The sequence below is a fragment of the Psammomys obesus genome, unplaced genomic scaffold (genome assembly GCF_907164565.1).
Source record: "Psammomys obesus unplaced genomic scaffold, mPsaObe1.curated_primary_1811, whole genome shotgun sequence".
In the NCBI taxonomy this organism is placed as follows: Eukaryota; Metazoa; Chordata; class Mammalia; order Rodentia; family Muridae; genus Psammomys; species Psammomys obesus.
The window spans coordinates 6667581-6680629 of NW_026590859.1; the positions used below are offsets into that span (position 1 = coordinate 6667581).

Genomic DNA, 13049 nt, shown 5'->3' on the forward strand with positions numbered 1-13049 from the left:
CGCGCGCGCACACACACACACACACACACACACACACACACACACAAATCATCTATTCTTTTGCAGCTCACTAAAGACTTCGTGCCATGATTTCTACTCTTTTACCTTCCTCACATTAAAGCAGATGTGTTGTCCAAAAGTCTGGTGAGGAATCACTAACGTTTAGTGATTATAAAGTAGGCTTTATAAAAGCCTACTTTTAATGTGAAAATAATTGGTCCCTTTTGCGGGAACACAGCAAGCACGAATTTGAAGTACATTTGAGCTTTCTGAAATAATACCTATAATTTCAGACAAGCAGATTTACTTGTAAACAATATTTGAAATTAAAAAGGGTACTACACCAAGCAACACACCACGCTCAGACTCTTGGGACTGAACGTCTGGGGCCATATGTCCTTCATAGGAGTTTGGCGTGAAATAACAGCACAAAGGCTACTTTCATTCCTAGCCACTTCTAAAAACTGAAACTTACCTTCCTACCCTGAAACACTGTCAACTTGTCAACGAAACAAACTCGGCTCCCATGTTAAAGAAATTCCACTTTGAAAGAGCCATTTTCACACGGAAGCTAAAACCTGTTGCTTATGTTCAGAAGTCGGCCACTCTCTGGATAGGCTCCAGCGAGCACCGTAGAGAAGAACAGGGGTAGAGGGGCACTAAGCACGCCCACAGTCCACCGTACTGCACGTGCTCAGTAGGCACTCAGGGCCAGTTACTCCACCGCTGTTCCTACCAGTTGCTGTTCACTGGGCCTGGGCTCTACCTCTGTGGGAAGACTCTGAAAGAAGCAAGTCCCCAGCCATCCCTTTGGGGTGACAGTCATCACCTGTCGTTCACGTGGTCCACGTGAAGGCCCTGCGTTCAGAACACCAGCAAAGGAATGGATGGTGACCTGTGAAAGCTATGGTTTTCCTCCGAAAAATGAAGTGAAATAAATTCAGCCTTTATTCATGGAAATAATGGAGCATTCAATAGATAATGAGTTTGTAATTAGGTTTACAGAAGCTGGAGACAGAGAGTTTTGCCCATCATAAGCACAGGACAAGATGCACAGCAAAGTAATATTTTACACTCTTCTCTCTACCAAGACACAAAATCCACAAACAGGTTGATCCACAACCACATTTTACAGGCCAGCATAACTAATCAGGGCACGGAGGGCACAGCCTGGCCAAGGAGCCCCAGGGACCCAGCCACCCAGCACATGCAGCCAAACGAGGCTCTTGGGGAGCCTTAAAAATTCTGCTTTGGAATCAGGCACGGTAACACACGGCCATGCCTGTAATCGAGGGCTCTGGAGAGAGAGGCAAGGCACATCTTGGTGAGTTTGAGACCAGCCTGGTCTACATAGGGAGTTCCAGGCCATTCAGGACTACATAGTGAAACAGGCTACATACTGAAGTGATACCTACTTTTTAAAAAAAAAATGCTGCTTTTGCATTTTAAAAGATAAAACAAGGAATGCCTCAGACCTTTTTGTTGACCACATATTCCTTATAAACTAAACTCTCACCGACACAACACAACATAGGCAGAGATTATCAAGGGGCTACTTAACCCCTGTATATATATGTATCACGGGCATAACGTTATGCAGATGTTGAAAGAACATTGACATCTCCCAGTCTCCTGGGGAAGACCTTACCTTTCAAACTGCAACAGGGTTAGCGTAGGATGCTTTCCTTACATCTTCATCATTTAAGGTTGTTTCATTGATGAACCGGCAAAGACCTCTATTCATTTGTGTGGTATACGCAAGGATCCAACCCAAAAGAGGGGGGGAAAGGAAAAAGTGAGGTCATTTTCTTGGCCGCTGCATTTAATAAAATTCCCCAGGCAATAGAGTTAAGCACACATTAATAGCTACGATAGTATGCTGAGCCTCTAGCAAGTCTGATTTTCCTATACACTCCGTCCTGTATTAACACTCCAACAAAGAAATAGGCCTCAATTTTATTTTAGTTTTTTTTTCTTTTCAGTTTTCTTAGATTTATTAATCTTCCATTCCTCTCTTATTTATGGTGAATGCACCAGTGAGGGTTTCAAAGCATTTCCCATTATAACACCCATATGTAGCTTTTGGTAGAAAAAAAAAAAATTCTTTCAATACCAATGGACTCACTTGACATCAGCCTGAAAATTTCATGCGTTTCTTCACATGTGAGGGCTTTGTTTCTTATTTGGGAACAGCTAGAAAGGCACAAGTTTTCAGGATAACTCCTCAGTGGGTTTTAACAAAACATGAACAAAAGTGGTTTCTTCAACAATGTCCATCGAAGGAAGCTGGTACGTCAAATCCCATTAAATTGCTTGTATTCTCCAATTTTGAAGTACAAAGGAGACCATAACATAGGACATAACACTTTTCCCATGATTACTGTTACATACAAGAGCTGTTCTGAGCAACAGGGGCCTGGACTTACATCTCATGGAAGAAACATGAAAAAGCTTGTACTCTATAGCTGATTGGATGCTCCTAATAACTGGTTGGGTATCTGGCCTGATTCAATGATCTATATAAAAGGTTTAGGACAATTAAGTAGCCAGATGGCACTGGGCTGCTTTCTGTGACACTCTTTGGGGTATGAATGTGCTAACTGTAAACCTCAGGAGGGAACATTTCAAAGAGATGTCTGCATTGCCTTCAGAAAGCTAAGTCGGTTCACGGGGCGCCTGTCAGACACACAGTCAGTCCTCCACCCACACCATCCTGCACAATCCGTGCTTCACACCTGCTTGGCAATTACGGAGTTAAAATTACAACACAGGACAAATGACCAAGAATGAAGCTTCAGTCCCAAGCTCTCTTCAGTAGCCCAAGGCTGTAAAATGGCCAGTTGGAAGAGTATTTTATTTGGTTTGAGAATGTGTTGGGGTACTGGAAAACAAACATGCAATTTTAAACGAATGTTTTGGGTAGAAGGAGAGCCGAAGAACTACTAGGACCAGAGAAGAGGAAGTGGTATGGTGTAAGTTAGAATTTGTCAGGGAATAGAGTCAAGAAAGGAGGCTACTTGGCAGAGAAAACTAGCGTGTTTACAGTATACTCGTGAATGAGACAGGAGGAAGGGAAACAGGAATGTGAAAATCCAACCCTATTTATTTTCCAGGATTGTGAGCACAGGAGGCCTTTGAAAAGCTATAATTTGTGTGAGAGTAAAGGAACATTAGGAAAGTTCCCACCCAAATGGCACAGCAGAGTTAGAAGCCTAAGGAAGCTAGTTTGTTTTTGTGCTTTTAAAGAAAGCCAAGGAACAGAGGGAGCACTGGGCATGTGCTGAGCAGCTATACTGCTCTCTGAATGTGGCCCAGGGCTGTGACCAACATGGCTGCAGAGTTCAAGGTAACACTGAAAATGTGTTCCTCGGGTCAGGGAGATGGCTCATGTGCACAGGCTCTTATCAGGCAAGCCTGGTGACCATAATAAACAAAAAGGTGGAAGGAAAGAAGTGACTAGACAAAGCTGCCCATACATGTATGCTCTTCTCTCTCCCTCTCTCCTTCCCTCCATCCAAATAAATGTGTGCTGTACAGAGGACATCCTTCACATCCCTCCCAATATGAACAGTACCACTCTATTTGGTTGTGATGTGTAGGGTTGGTGGTCAAGCATCGTGATTGCCTCCTTATGCCAGAGAATATTTTTACATCATATATAGATTTAAACTGGCACAAAACCGCTGACCCCAGGCCAGTGGGATTTCTTGTACCATCTCCTCCTTTATCCTAAACCACCCAGTGCAGGAGCCTCTGCATTTTGCAGGCACTTCCTTTGAAAGAGAAGCACCTCCTCACCTCCAGAGGGAAAAAGTTGGTGCTAACTCCCTACTTTGTGCTAAGAATGGACATTTCAAGAGAGAGAGAACCATTGGGTATTTCCTAGTCTTAATACCATTAGCATCACAGTCAAAGACAACATACTTATCCTTGGGGAAAACCCCATGTTAAATCTCTCTCACTACAGTAAATAGCCTTAAAACCTACTTCCACTCAGGTACAGAATTCTGAGCTCTCAGTTCATATACTGTCAAGATCAGCAAATGGACAGCACAAGCAACGATGCTGTGAAAGAGAAAAGTGCTGTTGCTCTTCTGCATAGAAACCGAGTACAGAGGGAGACAGCAAGAGGCCAGTGCAGCGCAGGCTTCCTGCACTTCCTATCATATATCATTCATCTGGCTCTGAACAGATTTGGTTAGGTGAGGATTTGACAGGGAGCACTTCCATAGTGCCATCAGAAGAGGTGATACTGGCAGATGCAGGATGTGTACAGGAGCTACTGTTAGCTGGAAAAGTAGACAGCCAAAAGAACATTAGTGTCCCCCCAGCAACCTTTCTCCAACAAGGGAAAAGTAGAATGTAATGGCCTACCTGGTCAGAAACTAAGCTAGGGTTAGAGTGGGTAACAAGATACATCTTTATCTCATGATGGATGAGAGAGAAAATTCCTCTCAGTGTGACTTCAAACTCAGCATTCCAGAGTTAGTCTTCCTGATATTCAACATCGTAGGTAAGCACACTGGTGCAGTTTCTAATAGGGAAAGCTTTCTTGTGAATGAAGACAGAGCATTTTCAAAGTACATGATTTCTCCAATAACTCAGCCAAAATTCTCAAGTCTAACACTTTGTCAAACATCCCTCTCCCACTTTAACTCTGAGTTGTAGAAAGTCAAGGAGGAAGAAGGAAAAGCATCAAGGGAGAAAGAAAAAAAAAACAACTGAATGAAGAAGAAAGATGATGGGAAGGAAAAGGATGGGAAGTTTACCTTCCAGCCACACAGATTAGGGCCTATGAGCACCCCAAGTGAAATAGAGCATGGCTTCTGCATTCTCATGTCCTGAAATAGGCCACAGTGTGTGTGTGTGTGTGTGTGTGTGTGTGTGTGTGTGTGTGTGAGAGAGAGAGAGAGAGAGAGAGAGAGAGAGACAGACAGGGAGGGAGAGAGTCAGAGAGAGATAAACAGAGAGAGACAAGAGACAGAGAAACAGTAACATACAGAGACAAATAAACACACACACACAGAAAAACAGAGAGATCAGGCCAGGACACCATGGAACAGTCTGATGTTCTACCAACCATTGCTGCCTAAAAGCCATCATAGCTTTTCCAAACTTTGGACAACCACAAAGGATACCCAGAGGGAGATAAGATGGAAACCTCTTCTCCCTCTTGGGGGAAAACACAGATGACCTCATTTCCTTGGAACTTTCCAGAGCAGCTGGAGATGGGCAAGGGCACAGCTGACCCCACTTTCAGGGTACTGTGATTCTTGAGAAAGCCACACTGCAGATTAGTGTGGAAAATTTTAATCCCCCTTTTCTTTCTTTTTATATTTCCAACAAGCCATCTCTGGTACAGAAGATGACATAGCATTTTTGCTAATTATTTCTGCTGATTAATCAAGAGCTCTTTATTACATCCACTTACAACAAAACAGCGCCCTGTAATTTTAACAAAGCAGAGTGACGTGAAACAAATGAGAGATGCCAAGTACCAGGTAATACCCAAGCCTTTGTGGTAGACAGCATCATCCGCTCCATCAAGGAGGTAAAGAAGGGGTGGGGAATGCGGTTTTATTAACGAACATTAAGAGCAGAGAGGGCTAAGGAGGGACTGTGGGGAGGAAGGAGGCAGCTGCTCAATTGGTGCCTATTTTCAGAATTTCCTTCGAGCTGGCTTGGATTGAGAGCAATCAATTATTTAAAAGGTGTAACATGATGCTTCCTTTGTTGAAGCAAATCAGCAAGCAGACCCCGAGAGAAAATAAAAAATGAATTAGGAAGAATTTATTAGTGTGCTTGAAGAAAACAAAGATTTAGCTATTGGGAATGACTTCTAGAAATAGTTCAGTTTCTGTCTCCCCAAATCCACAGACCCTTACTTTTCCACTTTTCCCCACCTATTTATTTTTTTTCTACAGTAGATCACAGGGAGAGGGGGATGAATCATTCCCTAAACTTCTCCTTTCTTTGCACACTCTGGCTTGATGTATGGTCTTCATTTAAATTACAAATACACTAATCTGCACCGCTGTTTACCAAGCAGCATTTTAAATGAAAGATACAAGAAATTGCATCACTCACGTTTAAAAAATGACTTAGACTCCAGACCTAAAGAAAAAAAAAAAGAAAGAAAAACAAAACAGCCAGTGTTCTGAGTCTTTCATGGCTACAAGGTTTCAGTCAGTAGATGAAATTCAATTAGTGGACTTTGTACTCCTGACTCTGATTCTGACAGTGGGTCTGATCAAGAGCCAGTGTGCCAAGCCCTAACTCTAAGTCTTTGGGGAAAGGAGTAAGGGGTGGACTTGAGGAAAATGATACAAACTGGCCCAAGGAAAGCTAGTCTCCTTGAAGCTTACTCTCCAACTTTAAGAGAAGACTGTTTCTCTGGGACAGTTCATCACCACTTATTTAACTAGGTGATGTTAGTCTCCAAGAGGGCTCACTGTGTGAGTCTGTTGTCTCTAGTTTTAATATATTCCAAAGATAACACATAGCCTAACAAACTTGGAACCCAGTGGAACTGGCAAATCACAGGTTTGTATCACCCTGAGGGTGCTCTGTTTCAAACACACAGGACCAATTCTCCAGGGTAGCCACAGGACCCTCTCCATTAACACAAAGCAGTATGCGTCTTCTACGAAAGACCCCTCGCCCTTGACAGCAGAGATCAGGCCAACGCCGCCATCACCATTCTTCAGTTAGTCAGCTGAAAGCTGAGTGGTGCATTGAATTTGAGAGATGTGATACAACATACTTGGGTCCCATGGGTACAGACCAGTGTCAGAGCACATGTTAAGCATGCAGGAGGGGGTATGTCCCAGGATGTGTGAAAACAATCCACGCACAGCAAAAGCAACATGGCTGAAGTCCAGTGCATCAAAGGGCCTAATGGGCCATCTTGACCAACAGTAACCACATCGCAAGGAACAGCAAGAGCTCATCAAACTGATGAGGAGTATAAATTATCATGTGAAGATCTCTTCATGCCTAAATTGCCATCTCCATAACTAAACACTCTCTTTCTCGTCTTTATTTATTTATTAACTTATTTATTTATCATTGTTCCTCTCCTCATTAGGTCCAGATCTAGCGATGAGTACTAGTTAAGATTGTCAGGTAGAAACAGCAGGTCTGATCCAATATACTTCCTCACCTTCCAACTTTATTTCCCCTGAGGCTCTCTAGGTAAGCTGCCCATGCCAACAGCTACCCACTGGGACACTCAGTTACGTCCACAGCCATGCAGTCCAGGGTGACGCTTACCCTTCTTCCCTCCAGCGACATCACCTACTCGGAATGTCCCAATTTAGAATCATTTCCGTGTTAGAAATAGACGAGGGATCCAAACCGTATGCTCTACAACTTGCCAAGGAAATTAACTACAAAGACAGTATCAGTAGTATACAATTAAAGTGAGAGCTCTTAACATATTTAATTTCCCCCCTGCCCTGAATTTCCCCAGTCATTACGAACAAAAAGTATGAATTCATAATCTGCAAATAACCCAGATCCTTTAATATATTCTAGGAAGAACTGAGACACCTCTGTGTACACACACACACACATATGTTTGAGTATACCTGTTACTTTATCAAGGGTAAAAATAATAATGGACATAAAGATAAGGGTTCATTCCAGGTTGTTGAAAGTATAGACTCAGTAGCATATTTTAAGTGCATAAATCATATCTTTCCATAACACTTATAGTAGAAGGGGATAAAAGGGAGGGAGAGAGGGAGGGAAAGGAAAAGGAGGAAAGAGAGGTGGTTGAAACAAGGGAAAGAGAAAAGGAGTGGAGAGGGAAGGAGGAAAGGAGAGAAGGAAGGAAGGAGGGAAGGAGGGAAGGTGGGAAGGAGGGAATGAAGGAAGAAGGGTGGGAGGGAAGAAGGGAAGGAAATTAAAAAGCTTGTTTCAACCTTTCCACATTATTTACTATATAAGACATCATGTTTTCCCCCTTATAAACTTGCATAAGGCATCTATTTGGAGGTGTTTGGGATTGTTGTGTTTTTAAAAATTTTAACAATCATAGCTTGAAGCTTAATCACTTGTATGTGTTAGAAAACCAGATGGTTCAAGTGGGCGTTTGTTTACAAGCTCTTTGCATAAGGATTTTAGCTTCTTTTCAGAGCAAAGCTGAGTATTTTAACTCAGAAAAGAGGCAATAAAGAATAATGAAAAGAAAAACGTCCTAGATTTCGCAGGCCCCTGGCTCCCTGCCTTCCCTCTGCCCCTGTGTCACGGACTTTTACAGGGAAGTATGAAACCTGGTCATACTTAGGGGCAGACTGGGTGCCCCTCATGAGTTCAGCTTTGTTCTTGATGCCATGTGGACCACTGGACCATCTTGCCTTTCCATCACTATCACTATCACTGCATGCTCATCTTCAGAGGTCATGTTCACCATGATTCCTGGATTTCTGCACTGAGTTGCTGCTTTGAATAGCCACACTCAGCTCAACTCTCTCCTTCTAGAGGAAGATCTAACAAAAAACATTACTGGGCTTTCTGCCATCTTTGATTCCTGAGTCCCAGCCCTAAGACACTGCCTGCAAACATGTGAAAGCCTCAGGTTTGCTTATTGCAATGTAAGCACACAGCAGAAACCCTTGAAAGGTACAGAAAGGGTTATAGCAAGGCATCCAGCTTTGAAAATCCCCTTTTTTGTGCATTCCTTGTTTTCTAGGTAAGAAGATTACTACTCTCCTCCTTCCTTGACCATTCTGTTGAAACAGCATCTCTTAGTTGAAGCAAAGACACCCACCCACCCCTGGCACATCTTTTCAACAGTATAAGGCACAGCCTTATTATACCTGTGTCTGGTGTATTATACAGTGTACCTGGTATCTGTGGATCATAAGCTGGCTGTCCTACTTAGCTCTCTCTCTGTTGTTGTGATAAAGACCAAAGCAACTTGGGGGAGGAGCTCAAGGGAGGAACCTGAAAGCAGGAACTGAAGCAGAGAAGCACATGGCATGCTGCTTACTAGTTCAGCCACCTGTCTTATCCAGCCCGGGTCCCCATGAGATGACACTGTTCACAGAGGGCCGGACCCTCCCCCATTGGTTAGCAAGGAAGAAATGCCCACAGACCAAACTTCTGGAGGCAATTCCTAGCTTCAGATTTCCTCTTCCCAGGTGTGGCTATGTCTATCCTTTCATATCACCTGTACCTCTCTCTCTCTCTTTAGTCACCACCCAATAAATCCCCAAGATTAAGATATTTGAGTGAAATATGCAAAGAAATTCCATGAATGTGTCAACATGCCAGTGAACTCTGTACCACGTTCAATAACAAATAGAAAGGAGACACAAGGCAATTAGATGCATTTAGTCACACATGATGTGTTTTATTTTTCTCTGCTTAATTCTAGAGGAAGTCGACTTTTTCATAATGTTAACATTTCTCCACAAATGTGAAGAAATGTTACAGTGTCTTTAGGAAAAAGATATATTTTTATTTACCATGACTACCATCCCCTTGGATCCTTTTGTTTTATAACTGTGGATTTAACTCATTCCACAGCAAAAACACTCAGAAAAAAGTCTGTGATGACATGCATAGACTTCTTGTCATTTTTCCTAACAAGTACAATACGACTATTCCTGTAATAGCCATATCAATTTAATATGTAAATAACCTAGAGAAAACAGCACACCATTTTACAAAGCATTTGAGGATCTTGGGATTTGGGTATCTGTAGGGCTCTCAATCTCCATGAATATCAAAGGACTAGAGTCACCCAGAGGCCAGCATGGTGTCTGCCATTCAGCTGAGACACAAGTATCATGTAGACATGATATACATGCTGAATAAATGAAGGCATGACCTAGCAGACACGAGTGTTTGCTTCCACTTCTAATGATCTAGGAAATTAGCTGAAAGCATCATTGGCCCTAACAGCACCACATTAGGAACACCTAGGTAAATTACTATTCTCACGATTTATGTTTCTATTTACCTCTGATTTCTAAAATAAAATTTAAGAAAGAGCCTTCTCATTGTTTATTGCCTTTAATAAAGGAGAGTGTATCTGGTGAAATTCAAACAGTCTTGAAATACTGTCTTGATTTTCAACAGGAGAAATTAGGTTTACTTCTGCATGGCAACACCATCCACCATGCAGGAATCAATCCCCAAACAAAAGCGCAGATCAAACAATAAACAACAGTGAACTTCCTACCAACACGAAGCCATGGATTGAACGTGGAAGATGGAACTTGTACTCAGTTCCTACTCAGAAACTGCTCCCTGCCTTTCCGGATAGTGATTATTATCAGTGAAACAAACTATTTTGCACAATCATTGAAGACCTTCATCATGGTACATAAATTAGACAGGAACATATCCAAGAACAGTGCAACCAACACCTACAAAGCAAACATCTGTTTAAGGATAAAATCGGAGAGGGTGTTAAGAGGAAGTAGACCATTTCCCAGGCATTAGGCATCTTAGCCAAACACTTCTCTCACATATATTTTTTAATGTATAGAATCTTTACTTCTCTCACTTATGTTTTTCTTAGAGGTTTATTTATTTTTATTTTATGGGTATGGGTATTTTGCCTATATGTATGTCTGTGCACCGCATGCATTCAATGTTCATAGAAGCCAGGAGAGGACATCAGAGCCTTTGGAACTGGAGTTACAGATAGTTGTGAGCCTCGGTATGGATGCTGAGAATCAAACTCAGGTCCTTTAGAACAGCCTGTGCTCTGAACTGCTGAGCCACCTCTCCAGCCTTTGATATATGTGTTTTTAATGTATAGAACCTACACATAATGAAAGATCAGAAACAGAAATTCATGGGATTCTGACCATGAATCTAGTTTACAATTAGTAGTCACGGGAAATGGGGGCGTACAAAAAGGAGACATGAGTTCCTCTAAATGTACTCCTTGGACAGACACTGTATCTAGGTCTGTTCACACAGAGCACTCCTCACTCTGCAGCTCAAAGGCAGCACACACAAGTTATGCAGGATGATACAGCAAGTGTCAATAGCGACATCCCTGTTTATAGCCCAATAAACTGCACTTTGAACACTACTAGCAAGGCTCAGCTTAGGTAACACTCCTGGTATTACTTCCTACAGATATATATCTCTGAGCATAGTTTACAGCATGGAACATAAACGCAAATCTGGCGATTCGAATAAATCACCTTCCTGACTGCTTAAAAACATACTGCCAAAATGGGCTTCATGCATTACACAATGGAGCAGAAGGCAGTGGTATATATTTAAATTTTCCATTTTTAAGCTGTCACTCAGAAACTTTTCATACTTTTTTTTTAGCTTATTGATCTTCCTGGCTTGTGATGAGACTTCAGCTGCTTGGTCGGCTGCTTTTAGCTCTGCTTCTTATTAAGAGAGCTAAATCGGGAATCACAAAATGCTACTAATTTGGCAGCATTCGATAGAAATGAAAGCTAAAAGCAGCACCAAGATAGTATAACCCTCATGTTTTATTGCCCCAGAATCCCGAATTTAACTACTACACAGTGTAATAATGGGTGCAACTAAACTGTATCACTATGCAGAGATGATAAAATAAAAGCCTGTATTAACTCTGCGGGATCAACTATTCCTGGTGTCTGAGTCCTGTGTCTGAATTTTGCACAGAATCACACACATATGTATATACATGCATACGTATATATACACACATAGGTATACACATATATACATTCATATGTATGTGCATATATATGACTATGTGTAGGTATACAGACGTAGATTACATGCATATATCTATGTCTATACATGTATGCATACACTCTCATCTGTATACATACACCCATATATATGCACATATATACACATATATACATGAACACATATGCATATATACATGCCTAAATATGTGGACACATATGCAGACTCAGTGTTCTGGTCTCTATACTCCCTTTTCTTTAATATACAAAGAAACACCCAGTATTAGTTTCTGTTTTCATTTTTAATTTTCTTCATTATTCTATTTATTTATTTAATGTGGATGTGCATATCACGCTACATGCATGGAGGTTGGAGGACAACTGACTTTCAGTTCTCTCCTTCTATCATGTAGGTGGGTCGAGTCAGGCTTGGCAGCCTTTACCTTTGGAGCCATCTTGCAGGTACCATCCTCAGATAAATGTTTTGGCTACTCTCTACCTTCAATACAACACTGCAGCCAAACAATCAAAGTAAGGCTAGCATAAGAGCTATGTAGTTGACCAAACCTAACCAATCAATGTGTAGAACTTCCGATATCCACTCTGTTGTTTTGATGGTAAATTATATATCAAAATCTCTAAAGCTCTCAAAGGCTGATTTTGGGTGCAAAACCCTCTCAGATCCAAGTATATTCTCAGATTAGACTTAGTCTTCAGAAAAGTGGAAGCTAGTTTTCCCTCCAAATTGCCACAAAATTTATCCTCAGCAGCAGCTGGTACTTTGTTAGTATCATTATTTCACCTTTAAGAGGCTCCTGGAGGCTATTCAAGGAGCCTCTGTTAAGAGCAATATTCCCTCTGTCAGGTATAGAGGGAATATTGCTCTTAACAGAGGCTCCTTCAGAGGACTAATACCCAGTATATATAAAGAACTAAAAAAGTTAAACAGAAAAAAAAATCAAGTAATCCAATTAAAAAATGGAGTACACAGCTAAACAGAGAATTCTCAGTAGAGGAATATCGAATGGCAGAGAAACACTTAAAGAAATGCTCAACCTCATTAGCCATCAGGGAAATGCAAATCAAAACAACTCTAAGATTTCACCTTACACCCATCAGAATGGCCAAGATCAAAAACTCAAGAGACAACACATGCTGGAGAGGTTGTGGAGAAAGGGGAACCCTCCTCCACTGCTGGTGGGAATGTAAACTTGTACAACCACTCTGGAAAGCAATCTGGCGCTTTCTCAGACAACTAGGAATAGTGCTTCCTCAAGATCCAGCTATACCACTCCCAGGCATATACCCAAAAGAGTCTCAAGTACACAATAAGGACATTTGCTCAACCATGTTTGTAGCAGTCTTATTTGTAATAGCCAGAAGCTG

At 41.7% G+C, this 13049-nt stretch overlaps 1 protein-coding gene across 9 annotated transcripts in view; it reads right to left on the reverse strand.

The window, feature by feature from the left end:
• The window catches only part of Esrrg (estrogen related receptor gamma), a 569612-nt gene that overhangs the window by 424501 nt on the left and 132062 nt on the right, over positions 1-13049 (reverse strand). For 7 of the 9 annotated variants that reach the window (XM_055609225.1, XM_055609219.1, XM_055609223.1 and 4 more), the window contains one exon: positions 1649-1736. The exons of the other annotated variants lie outside the window; for them this stretch is intronic. The gene's annotated coding sequence lies outside the window, so the exon portion shown is untranslated. The remainder of the gene's footprint in view (positions 1-1648; positions 1737-13049) is intronic. 9 annotated transcript variants of the gene reach the window in all.